Source organism: Suncus etruscus, chromosome 8 (assembly GCF_024139225.1).
Source record: "Suncus etruscus isolate mSunEtr1 chromosome 8, mSunEtr1.pri.cur, whole genome shotgun sequence".
NCBI classification, from domain to species: domain Eukaryota; kingdom Metazoa; phylum Chordata; class Mammalia; order Eulipotyphla; family Soricidae; genus Suncus; species Suncus etruscus.
This window is the reverse complement of record NC_064855.1, coordinates 74,009,981-74,023,034: the sequence shown is the minus strand read 5'-3', so window position 1 is coordinate 74,023,034 and position 13,054 is coordinate 74,009,981. Positions and strand designations below refer to the sequence as shown.

The following is a 13,054-nucleotide window of genomic DNA, read 5'->3' as shown; positions in this document are numbered from 1 at the left end:
CACCAAGAAAGACTTCATAAGCTCCATTCCCTGAGCTGCACAGCCACCAAGATCTCTAGATACAGAGATCTGATTTTACCATCCAAGACAAAGCAGAAGTCTTCCACACACCACGAAAGCAACAAGGGGAAAGTAAATGATCATGCAAGGAGTCTAGAGTTAATCCCATGACAGTATACTTCAGGGGTGGAGAAACCCTGTATCTCCTTGGTCAAGGGAATTCCCTCCACAATATCCCCAATAGTTACTGTGCCTATGCAGGGGAAAAAGAAAAGGGGGAAAAAAGCACAAAACAATCATTTTCCACATGTTTATTTATCGATTGATCAATTTTTTGACGTCTTTATTTTGGTGTGGAGATTAAGGTTGATGTCTCCAATATTACTTTATTTTATTTTGTCTTGTCTTTCTTTTTCTTTTTGCACTCGAGCATGATTTGATTTCAGAACCAAGACTATTGTGTGGTGCCTGTCTTTATTGCTGTAGTGCTCACTGGTTATTTAATTTGATATTTCTTTCTGTATTGTTGTGGTGTTTCAATTACCATTTTCAGATCCTCTCTCAAACTGAGGTTGGAAGCTTCTAGAGGGACTCCTCCCATTTTCAGTGTATTTGACTTTTGACTTCTTTTTTATTTTTTTCCTCTTATTTTGTACCCCAATCTATTGCTTTTCTTTCCTTCAAACAAAACCACATACCTCGATTTATCTAACTCTGCCTCTTAAATAGAGGGGGAAACAAGGGAGGGTTCCAGGACCAAACAGATATGTGATCACTAATAGTAAGCCAGACAAAGAGGGTTCCACCTACTCCAGCAGCCCGGGGGGTGATGGTGGGGTATATGGGTTGTAGAAAGGGAACTGGAATGGGGGGAGGACATATTTGGTGATGAGTATTCCCCGATTCAATGTTAATATGTACCTAAAATACTACTGTGAAAGATATGTAAGCCATTTTGGAAAAAAAATTTGTGTTTTTAATCAGAAACTTTCTTTGACTTATATGCATTATTATTATATCAATTATATTATGTTATGTCATGTTACTATATTATGTTATGTTAGTTTACCTCATTATGTTAATCGATTTTGTCTCTTGAATAAATTCTTACAATAAAAAAAGAAAAAAAAAGAAATGAAAATACAATGGAGGGGTTGCTGACAAAAAGGCAAATCATAGCTTGCCTTGCTTCTCGGAATGCATAAACTCTGAACAGCTTTGTTTCTTTTAACTGTGCTTTTCAATTCATTGGTCAAGTTACCTGATATTATATGAAAATATTTTCACTGCAAAAAAGAGAAAGTTGCTTGGAATCCATCACAAACTAGCAAAAATGTATACACGGTACACTTGGTCAAATTCCAGGCCTCTAGAATGATTGATAGCTTTGATAAATTGATATATATATATGTGTGTGTGTGTGTGTATACATATATAAATGTGTAATTTATTAAGTGGTTTGTATTATTTATGATGATGAGAAATTAATGTGTTCTAATTAATATATCTTATTAAATTAACATATCTTATTAAAATTTATAAAAATAAATAATAAATAAATACAATTAGGTCTATCTTAATATTTTATATAGACAAATAATCTTATTTGTATTCTGGCTGCCACAGGTGAGGGTTGGAAAGCAGGGGACCCTAGGAAGGGCTCAGCCTTTGATCCCATGTGACTCCTTTGCTACTATCACCCCGCCTTAGGCACTGCAGGGCACAAGAGTTCTCCCACCATAACAGACCACTTTTGAAACAAACAAAACAAATTACCCTGAAATTTCAGCACCCAACCCACCCTATGCAAAGAACAATGAGGAGACTAAGGAAGACATCAGCAGCTGAAGATATGGAGAGAAATTCTAACAGATTTTCAAGACCTCCAAAACTTAATGATGAGGACCTAAATCAGCTTTTAATGTCTTAGCAATGGAATTCAAAGAATCACTAATCAAAAAGTTAAGAAATCTATAGATGAACAATTCATCCAACACAAAGAAGAATTCTATCAAAAGATGAGAGAATTTATCCATAAGGAACTAATAATTATGCTAGCAAGCCACAGGAGCAAATTTACCCACATAGAGAATCAGATGTATGAACTTGAAGATAAAATGCAAGCCAGTGACTACAAAGAAATCTATAAAGAGATGAGATACAAAATATTGGAAGAAAATATAAAATAATGAACAAAGACAAATAAATAATCTATGACTTATAGAAATTCCAGAAGGTGGAAAAAGGAAAAGCGGAAGAACAAGTAGTTAAGGAAATAATAACAAAGACTTTTCTCATCCTCTGGAGAGAGGCACCTGTACAATTCCAATAGGTGAAAAGAGTTCCAAATAAAATACACCCTAATAGATAAAGTTTTTCTGTAAAGTCAGTAAAAAGCCTCTCAAGTCTCAGAAAAAATAAGATTAAATATTGAATAGTAGTAAATGAGTGATTTAAAAACTCCAGATCCAAGCAGTGAAAAATAAATGTTCTACATACAAATTTATTGTTCCTTGAAGCAACCAATGCATACACACTATCAATTAATGTCTCATGATAATATTGAATACATATTTGGTGTTCCTTGTTCTGAACTGGTCAACTCAAATATAGACAGTTATGCTATTTACCACCAAAACAAAATCCTTAGAACAATTTGGTTTTAGTTTGTCCTAAAATAAGTATTCTTAGATCAGTCAATATGTAAAATATTGCCAGTGAAAAGGATGTAATTTACAGGGTTACACTTCAAGTTTTTCCCTATATACTTATGGTAGAGAGAATTTTTTCCTGAAAATATTCTTTTTATTGCTAATTACCATGTTCTATTTTGTTTCTGATTATGAAGAATTTCCATTTTGTTTGGTTTGGCACATGCTTCTAGCTAAATACTTTGCTGTGTTATTAATTAATTTATTGATAAAACTAATCAGATTCTAAAATGTACTCTCTTGAAATTTTTTAATAACAGGTGGTACCATAATGAGCCATAGTTATAATAATTAATTCCAGCATATATAAGGTTTAAAATTGTTCATAATATTCTAAAATGTTAAAATAATTCTAATTATTTTCAGGCATATTGGCTTTTCTTCAAGAGAACAAGATAATAATAAAAATATAAAATAATAAAACATAATTCAATAAGAATATAACTGTTTTTCAAATTATGTTTTTTTTACTAAAAAACATATAGTTTTATTTGGTTTATGGTGTGTAATTTATCTATCTGATGTAGCTGCCACACTTTAATTGAGACATATGGGAAGTTTCTGATTGGGCATTTAGTAGTTCTAACAGCTTGCTATTCTTGAAAAATTCAATTACAGTAAATATAGCAGTATCAGTATCCTACACTATTATAGCAGGAAAACTGGCAAAGAGATACTGTATGCATTCCATAAAATGAATACTTAATGATTTTCAATTTTAAATTGAAATTTTATAATTTAAAAATTATAAATCTCAACTATGAATATTTTATTATAATTAATGGTGCCCATGGAGGTGGGTGAGATGATGTTATAAGCTAGATAATTTGATATTTAATTCAATGTGAACATATAGCTAATGAATTTTAAAATAAATAGTTGTGAAATTAAGTTTTGTTTCATATCAAAAACATATTTTGTAAGGTTTAATCTAATAAAAAGAAGTAATTGCAAAAGTACTCAAATTCCAGAGGGTAGAAACAATACCTATTCATAATTAATTCTTTATTTAAAAATATAGGCATAATTGATGAAGTAGCATAGCATAAAAATTGAAATTTCTTTAAATGGAAAGAACTATATTATTGCTCACATAGTCTTTTATTTATTATTTGTATCTGCCAAAGCATGCTCACGCAGCCTGTGTCTCCCTCCACTAATACCCTTCTTACTGGATTAGAGGCACAATATAAGGTACATAGTATTCTGGGATACACTACCAATGATGGAGTCCTTCAAAGATGTATTTGATAAAAATAAATAAAACGATGCATTCGGTAATGCTTAGGAGAAAATGTGGCATCAGAGTTCAAACTCTATAGCCTGATGTTATGTCTTTGCTATCTACCAGACAATACATAAAGTGTGATTAAAAAATAAGAAGCAGCATCACTTTACACAGTCAACTTAGGTTTAATCACTACTAATATATGTGTTCCACCAGTATCCCTGAGCCAACCCCAGTAGTATACTAAAAACATTTGGGTATGCACCACTCACTGCACACACAGACACTCAGACACACAAAAACTTAAGAATCATGCCAATAAATAAAAGCCAAACAATTTAACAATATAATTGTTTGATAGGGATTATAGATAAGCTAAAAAATTGATATGTCTTGTAACATTTTATGCTTTGCTATATCTATCCTTTGATAAATGTATTTTTAATAATTTTTGTCATATATATATATATATATTTTTTTTTTGGTTTTTGGGCCACACCCGGTAACGCTCAGGGGTTACTCCTGGCTATGTGCTCAGAAGTTGCTCCTGGCTTGGGGGACCATATGGGACACCGGGGGATCGAACCGCGGTCCGTCCAAAGCTAGCACAGGCAAGGCAGGCACCTTACCTTTAGCGCCACCGCCCGGCCCATTTTTGTCATATATTAAGACATTTTAAAAACGAATACTTTTAGCCAGAGAGTTGATTGTCAGAAGAGTAGTGCAGATAAAGGTAATCTAAAGGCTCTTTACTTCTAAACTTCCTATTCATTCATCCCAGGAAATTTCCAGGAAGTGGAGGTTCTTTATTTACTCTTTTATTCTGCCACCTTTCCAAGAGGAAGATAATCCAGATACATTACACTATCTACACCATCTCCTCTTCCATACTCACCCCTTTTTGAGATGTAAAGACCCACTTAGGCTTGTTTCACATTAGATAGTAATTGCCTGTTAAACTTCTGCCCTTCTCTCTATGTTGATTGACCCTAAACAATAAATATTGTACATGGAATACAATCAAGGCTCTCAGTCAATGAGGCTGGGATCCCCCCTGATCCCATGCTTTTCTCCCTAATGTCTGTTTTTTTTTCCTAATTCCTTTTCTTGTCCTTGCTAATGTCCCTTCACCCAGGGATGTCCCCTGGCACATTTTATACACTTTTGTTTGCTTCTTAGAACTATATGGTAATGTGAAAGATAAAGATTAATAAATCAAAAAGATTGCATGATTTAAAAGATAAATTTCTACTGTTTATACTATTAAAAGTCATTTAATAAATATAAATTGAACAGTTTTATAATGAAAAAAATATAAAATATATGTGTAGATGTGGCTTGATAGTGTTATATGGAATCAAGTTGAAACTGTATTGGGAGGGGGTATGACCATACACTCTGGTGCTCCAGGATTACTCCTGGCTCTGCATTCATAAATCCCTCCTGGCAGGCTTTGGGGACCTATGGGATGCTTGGTATTGAACCCAGGTTTGTCCAGGTTTGGCTGCTTGCAGGGCAAAAGCCCTACTGCTGTGCAATTGCTCGGGCCATGCAAATTGTTTTTTAAATGTTTTCTGAGTCATAGAAGAAAAAATTGTAAGGTAGCCTTCCCACACAGAAGATCACTGCATTCGTGTAAACATAAAATGAATAGCACTAATTAATAAGTTCAAACTATTGGACTACTGAACTCACAAACTTTTTTAATCTGGAAAGATTCACAAATTTGCATATCATCTTGCACAAGGGTCATTATAATTTTCTCTGTGTCATTCCTATTTTAGGAGCTGTGCTTGGAAGCAAGAACAGAATTCACAAATTTTAAAGTAAAACTCTCTTGAAGAAATTTTCATAAAACATCTTGAGACTGTAAAATTTCAAGATCTTATTGAGCAAAATTTTGTACTATTTCTCCTAAAAACTCTTTAATACTAATTGGATCGACACCTTTGACTTCCATCAAAAAAGGGTTTGTTCAAAGAAAATGAGACAAACACGTAAGGAGGGAAACAAACATATATGGGCAGTCATATATTTTGAGCCTTCTAGACTGCCATCAGTGATCTTACAGACTGACAGTGCAATAATGCTTCACAAAACCCATCCAGATCCCAATAAGTGAGCCATCATTTTAAGTTGACAGAGACATTAAGGATAGTAAGGACATTTGTATTCAATAGGTAAAGAGCAGACTGGACTATTTACATAGCCTGTTATTAGGTACCTTAAAAATAAATTTCTAGGAGGCCAAAGAATGAAGAAAAGCCCTCTGCATTCCTATTTTCATTGCAGCACTATTCATAATAGCCGGTAACTGGAAACAATCCAAGTGTATGAGGATAGGAGAATGTATAAAGTAATGGTATATCTACATAATGGAATACTATGCAGCTGTTAGAAAAAATGAAATCATGCTATTTGTTTATACATTGATGGATATGAAAAGTAATTTGCTGACTAAAAGAATCAGAGGGAGGATTGATAATTGCACTTTTTATGGGATATAAAAATGCAGTATGCTATTAATATCCAGAGATTAGAGAGACCAGGTTCAGGAGGACCAATTCAAGGTAAGAAGCTTGCTACAAATAATGCGGGTGTACAATTAGAGCAGGGGATAAACCACTACGACAATGATAGTAGAAACGATCATTCTGGTTGCTGAAAAGAGATTAAGTAATAGACATGGTACTCCTTTGGCAGTAATATTGAAAAACATAGTACCTGAAGGAAAAAAAAAGAGAGAGAGGAGAGAGCAAAAATGTCTGCAGCAGAGGTAGGGGAGATGGTGGGAGGAAAAGAGGGGGGCAATGTTAAAAGAAATGTGCATTGGTGACTGATGGTATATATTGTATGGCTGAAACTAACCTATGATACAAATTTGTAATTATGAAAATATAAAAAACCCAACTATTTTATGAACAACTTTATAACCACAGTGAAAAAAAATAAAGTAATTGAAAATAAGTAAAACCTTGACAGTTTCCTATTCTAGTTTTTTTCTTGGCTGTCCCTACATTTGAAAGAACCAAACTGTCTTATTCTTAGTTTGCTTAGTACACATTTGTAGCCTTCAAGTATCTATCATCTATTTTATTTTTCCCACTTTTATATTCCTGCTTGAGTATACATCACAAACCTTTTGTTTTCTATGATCTAATTTAATTTACCTAGGAGCATATTCCATCCTTGAAATTTTCAGGGGACAAATTTCAAGAGCACCTTGAATATTTCATTTCTAAATATTTATAAGACTATTATACAATCAAACATTTATTTAGCAGTTTCATAGTATTTTGAATTCACCAACATAAAACATTTTTAATATTTGTTAATGCTGCACCCATTCAATTATATTCATATGATAAAGTTTAATTGTATTGTTAAAAAATAATAGTTAATTTTATCCACAGAGCATACTACTTCTATGATTTTCCTTTATAATACCTCAGTTCAACAGGAAATTACAGATTTCTAGGCAGGGACTGGGAAGATTCTGGACTAAGATAGAAATATCTGGTGAGAAGAGATGCACCCCACTACCCAGGAAGACACAGCAATTAATACCAGAATGTTTGGGGCTTTTGTATAGCTATAGCTGCATAGCACCTATAATGTGCATGTAGCGTGATTGTGTAGAATGGAGCCATTTCATACTGCCAGGAAGGTTGGAGTTGAACTTAAGGGTTAGTGATGTGGATATCCAACCAAAATGCTTCTCCTGTATATTTTGAGGTAGTAATTTCCAACAATAAGAATGAAGCTGGAGAGGACTAGAGAGGTAAGACCCTGGTCTTGACAGGAAGCCATTTGTTCCTCCAGAGAAGAAATCATTGATAGAAACATTCAACAAAGCTATAATTTGTAGAAAATCAAGTGAGAGAGTAGGAATCATCATTACAGGGCAAAAAGTGGAGTTCTCCCCTGAAAACATTATCAATTGATTTATAGACTTCACTGAGAACGAGAGTCAGAATTGACTCAGTATTTTATATCATTTAATAACTATGTTTTCCTAAAATTACAATTCAAAACGTGCAACTCTTAAAGATTCGTATTTGCTCTTTAATTTACAATGCTGAGCAAATTTTAGAACTAAATAAAATGTGTTTTGTTTCTGAGCATTCTAAAGCATTTTTCAGCTTTATAGAATTGCTCTAACGCCTGTATCCAGAAAAATATTCATACAAACAAAATCTTCAACAATTTCTATAAGGTAAAAAGTCATCATAGTATATTAAAAGAGATTTTGGACATTGGTGATGGGAATGTTGCACTGGTGAAGGGGGATGTTAATCATGTTTGTAATCAAGGTGTTTAAATAAAGATATTAAAAAAAGAAATCAAGGTTTTCAATGTTGAAATTAATAGACTAACATACTATAGTTAAAACTATACTTTCAACCTTACAGATTTTTAACAACTCTCAGGCTTCAACTCACAACAGGGGGAGATTGCATCTAATTGTGAGGCAAGGATAATGATTTCATTTCTTTTCTTCTTGATACCTTATTAAGGAAGGTTGAAGGAATCAAGATCACAGCTCAAGGGGTAGAAGAGAGAAGTTTATTTATGTGGACCAGTAGCTCAGGTAACCCTGTCAACTTTCAGCCATGAACATAGATAATCCATTTTGTTATGTCTTCAAACACAAAAGCAAGCAAGCAAGCACGTTTACATAAGCAAAATTTCAATTGAGGCTTTTAAAAAATAGGTTTTGCACTAAACCAACTTTTGTCTTGCTTTCTACACTGTAGTGATATGGGCATTTCTTGTTTTTGGAATACGTCATCATCTTCTTACGCACTACTTTATTCTTCTAGTGATGGCTAAACTTTTTGAGCCCGAGTGCCCAAACTGCCGCACAAAGCCAAAGAATGTCCGATCCTCCCAATGGTCAGTCAGGCCCTGCTGCCTGCTGCCAGGTAAGCTGCACACTCACCTTCCTTAGTGCCATTTGCAAGGTCTTCACATGCCACAGCTGGTACACGTGCCATAGGTTCACCATCGCTGCAACTATGCCAATTTCCCTCATATTACCAGATTTCCATAAATCTCCTTCAAAATCTTTAGTATATATATTAACATGCAATATTTGTTACTTAAATCCAGAAACTAAGATCTTTGCTCTTCAAAAAAATAGTCTTTCCCTTGTACATATAGGAAATATAGGTCCTTGTTGGGATCCCCATTTCTTTCAGTGGATCAGTATGAATGTCAAAAGAAAGTCTAATTATAATTATTGTTAGTAGTGCTATACAATATAAAAAAATCAGCTCGGGAAATAACTGGGAACTGTTTTTACAGAACAAGGAATGTCCATATATGCAACCATTGCTTGAGCTTTGCACTTAGCATCAAGAAAAGTCCTGCAGTGGCTAGAGGTATATTACAGTGGTTAGTAGTGAGTTTGCCTTGAATATGGCCACTCTGGATTTTTCAGGATTTTCTCAGGCATTTCATGTGGTTCCCTAAGCCTACAAGAATAATTCTTTGTTTTTGTTTTTTTCCCCTTAGTTTTGGTTCTTTTTGCCACACCTGACCAAGATCAATGATTAACTCCTGGAGTCTTTGAGCTCAGAAATCTCTCCTAGCAGGCTCAGGGGACCATATGGGATGCCAGGGATCAAGCCATTATCTGTCCTGGGACATCATCGTGCAAGACCTAAATAATTCTTAAGTGCAGAGGCAGGAAAAACCCCTGAACATTGTCAAGTGTGCCTCCCACTAGAGGGAAAATAATTATCCTAGAAATCAGATTTTCCTAGAAATCAGTATTTCCCAATACTGAACTAGGATGAGATGGATTTCTATATGCCAGGTAACTATTAAGAGGAGAAAAAAGTAGACAGTCCACCTCCAATTCACTCTGTTGCCATGATATTCATATATTTGCTTTGGCCAATCCTGAGGAATCCTGATACCTGCTCTGTCCTTAGCCATGTATCATGGCTTCTTATAAAATAATGGGGTGCTCAAAATGTAGAGTTGTCATTTTTGTCTGCATTAAACAAAGCAACTAGGTAATTTATTAAAAATCATTTGCTTTATTGAAATGTAGAGAGAGAAAATTCTTCCAATGATATGCCTTTTTATAGAATTTAGAATAGTTTTTATGAGAAGGGAAGTTACACCTAGGTGATCCGGGGGCTACCCCTGACACAGAAGTCACTCCTGGCAGGCTTAGGGGACCATATAGTTTGTAGGGATTCGAACCAGGGTCTGTCCTGTGTTGGCCGCATGCAAATGCCTTACTGCTTTGCTATCACTCTAGCCTCAGAATTTATATTCTAATTCTAGAGAGATTTTAAAATATCTGGGGAAAATGAAGGTAAAAATCTCCCTTCCTATTCACAAATTGCACCCTCCATTTCAAAAGAAATAGCAGTTATGCTCCACAGGAATCATCAAAAAAGTAGATGCTAAAATGAAGAAGTGAAATCAAGCTGGATACTATGGTAGGAAACCTTTCCTTAATTTGCACTTAATTGCAAGACTGGGTTTATCCAGAGAAATTTTCTATAACCAAAGTACTGTAAAAGAGAGGACAAATGGCAATTATAACATAATTTTCAAAATGCAGTGAAAGGATTCTTTTCAGCCAGGGATATTGCTCATTACTTGTTTAATAAGTAGATAAATGCAGTAAAATTATAGTAAAATTATTACACAAGCTGTCTGTTTAAGAAAAGATGCATTAAGAGTATTAGTAAAAAACTGTCTTCTATGGGAAGGGTCTAATCAGCACCTAAGAGAAAGCTGTGTTCCATGTGTTGTTTTTGAGGCTAGTGGAATCTTACACTTCCTCTCCTGGCACCATCTGCTCAGCATCTAGGAACATACCCATGAGAGAACTGGCAGCTTGACTTCACACAACTGTTTAAATGTTCAAGGAACAAATAGCCTTTGGCTTTAATTGACAGCTTCATTGGGCTGGGTAGAAACATCTCTTGCCTGTACTGAGAAATCCAAAAAGAATGTGGCTTAATAAAATAATTCCTAGATTTGTTATATCCAGGTCACTACAGAGTGACATTGGTACTTCATTCATTTAATCATCCCAAATTTAACCTCTACTTTTAAAATAAATTATCAGCTCCACTTTGTACCCCAGACGTTAGGAAAAGTAGAGAAATTTAATTACACTTAAAAAAAGATTTAAGCGAATGTTATGTCAAGAAACTTTTGAATCTTGACTCTCACTCTTGCCTACAGCTCTTCTCAAACAGAATCACTCCTAAGGCAAAACTTTGAGCTATTATTATATAGTAGGACATATTTAATGACACATTTTATTTGACAAAGGACACTAAAATTTACAAAGTATGCCACTAGCTTAGGACAGATGCATCAGGCAAGGCAAGGATATGTATGGTATGCTATTTTCTCTCACCTAAATGAGACTGAAGCCCAATCAATATTCAGACTGGTAGTTGGGTCTTACAGAAAACTTGAAAAATTGGATCCCCTTTTGGATATCTACTGCCTAAATGGAAGGGACTTTATGAAGTTACTTTAAGCACTCCCACTGCTATAAAATGTAATGGAATTTCTAGTTAGGTTGATTGCTCCAGGATAAAAAAGCAGTTCCTTCTATGCTGACCACAAGACACTGACAGAAATTAAATCAAACTATTGCTGTGAACTTATTGAAGACTTGAATGTTTTATTTAAGAAACCCCAAAAGTAAATGCTAAGGTATTCGTATGTTAACTTTGAACATGTCCTTATGACTAATCAGTAAAGCAGAAACTTAGCAATTTCTTTTGTTGCAAACACATCAGAATCAGACGAAAGTAACAAAGTTTATTATATGACCATTACTTTGCTTCTTTCAACACTGTGCTCTTCTCTTAAGCCAGGGAAAGCTTTCTCTTCCAGGGCCTAATGTTTTTTAAAAATGGTCTACTTTGGGGCCGGGTAGGTGGCGCTGGAGGTAAGGTGTCTGCCTTGCAAGCGCTAGCCAAGGATCAGGACCGCGGTTCGATCCCCCGGCGTCCCATATGGTCCCCCAAGCCAGGGGCGATTTCTGAGCACATAGCCAGGAGTAACCCCTGAGCGTCAAACGGGCGTGGCCCAAAAACCAAAAAAAAAAAAAAATGGTCTACTTTATCTGATGTCTCTTCTGACATTATGAAAACTTAGTAAAGTATTGCTTGAGTACCATTAATATTAAGTCACCATGAGATTTTCCTCCCTTCCAGAATCAGTGTCTGTACTTTAATCAGTGTGAGGAAATTACAGAAGACAGACATTCATGAGCATAGCTCTTTAAGATAAAATGCAGTGAAATCTATAAACAGGGGGATTTTGAAAGTAGTTAGATATAGAGGTTCTTGTAATGAACCTTTGGGAAATAAAACAATAAGCTGTCCTGCCCTTTAAACAAATGAAATGCATGAATAACACATACCTCTGTCACACAAATTCTGAGCTCTTTGTAGATGGAGAAACTGAGGCACTACCCTGAAAACTGACCTAAAAAGGGTGGGATCCTTAGAAATTTTCAATAAAAATAATTTTGCTTCATTAAAAAATGCTCATTTGCATTTTTTCTTTTCTAATGCTTTATGGGCCACATCCGGTGATGCTCAGGGGTTACTCCTGGATATGCTCTCAGAAATCACTCCTGACTTTGTGACCAAATGGGACACCAGTGGATCAAACCTCAGTGGATCAGTTCTAGGTTAGCACATTCAAGGCAAAAGTCTTACGCTTCCAACACCACTCTGGTCTCATGCATTAAAACTCAGTATTACTACTCTGTGAATGTATAGTTAGAGAATATATTCAACATGTAAGTAATCCCAGTTTCCAACTGTGATACTCAATGTTTTGTGAACACTGTACATATGGCCTTAGAGGCCACGTCTGGAACATGTTAGTACCTGATGAGAATATTGAACATCAAGCCAAGATATCAGTGAGAGTGGCCTCAAGCTACCTACTATTATTATTTGGTTCTTCATTTAATTGTATTTTCTCTCTGTATATTCAAAATTCAGAGCAGAACAAGAATTTATGTTTTAGACTCTTAGTTATATATAAAAACTGGTTGTTGAAAACAGTTAATGTGAATCTTAGAACAAAGTTTGCCATTAAAAAACAATATTCC

General features: G+C 34.8%; 1 non-coding gene across 1 annotated transcript; it reads right to left on the bottom strand.

Moving 5' to 3' along the window:
* Positions 1-5,641: 5,641 nt before the first annotated feature.
* LOC126017187 (U6 spliceosomal RNA) lies at positions 5,642-5,746 on the bottom strand. The gene has a single exon (XR_007498836.1). It is a non-coding gene; the product is annotated as a U6 spliceosomal RNA (small nuclear RNA).
* Between the last annotated feature and the right edge of the window lie 7,308 nt (positions 5,747-13,054).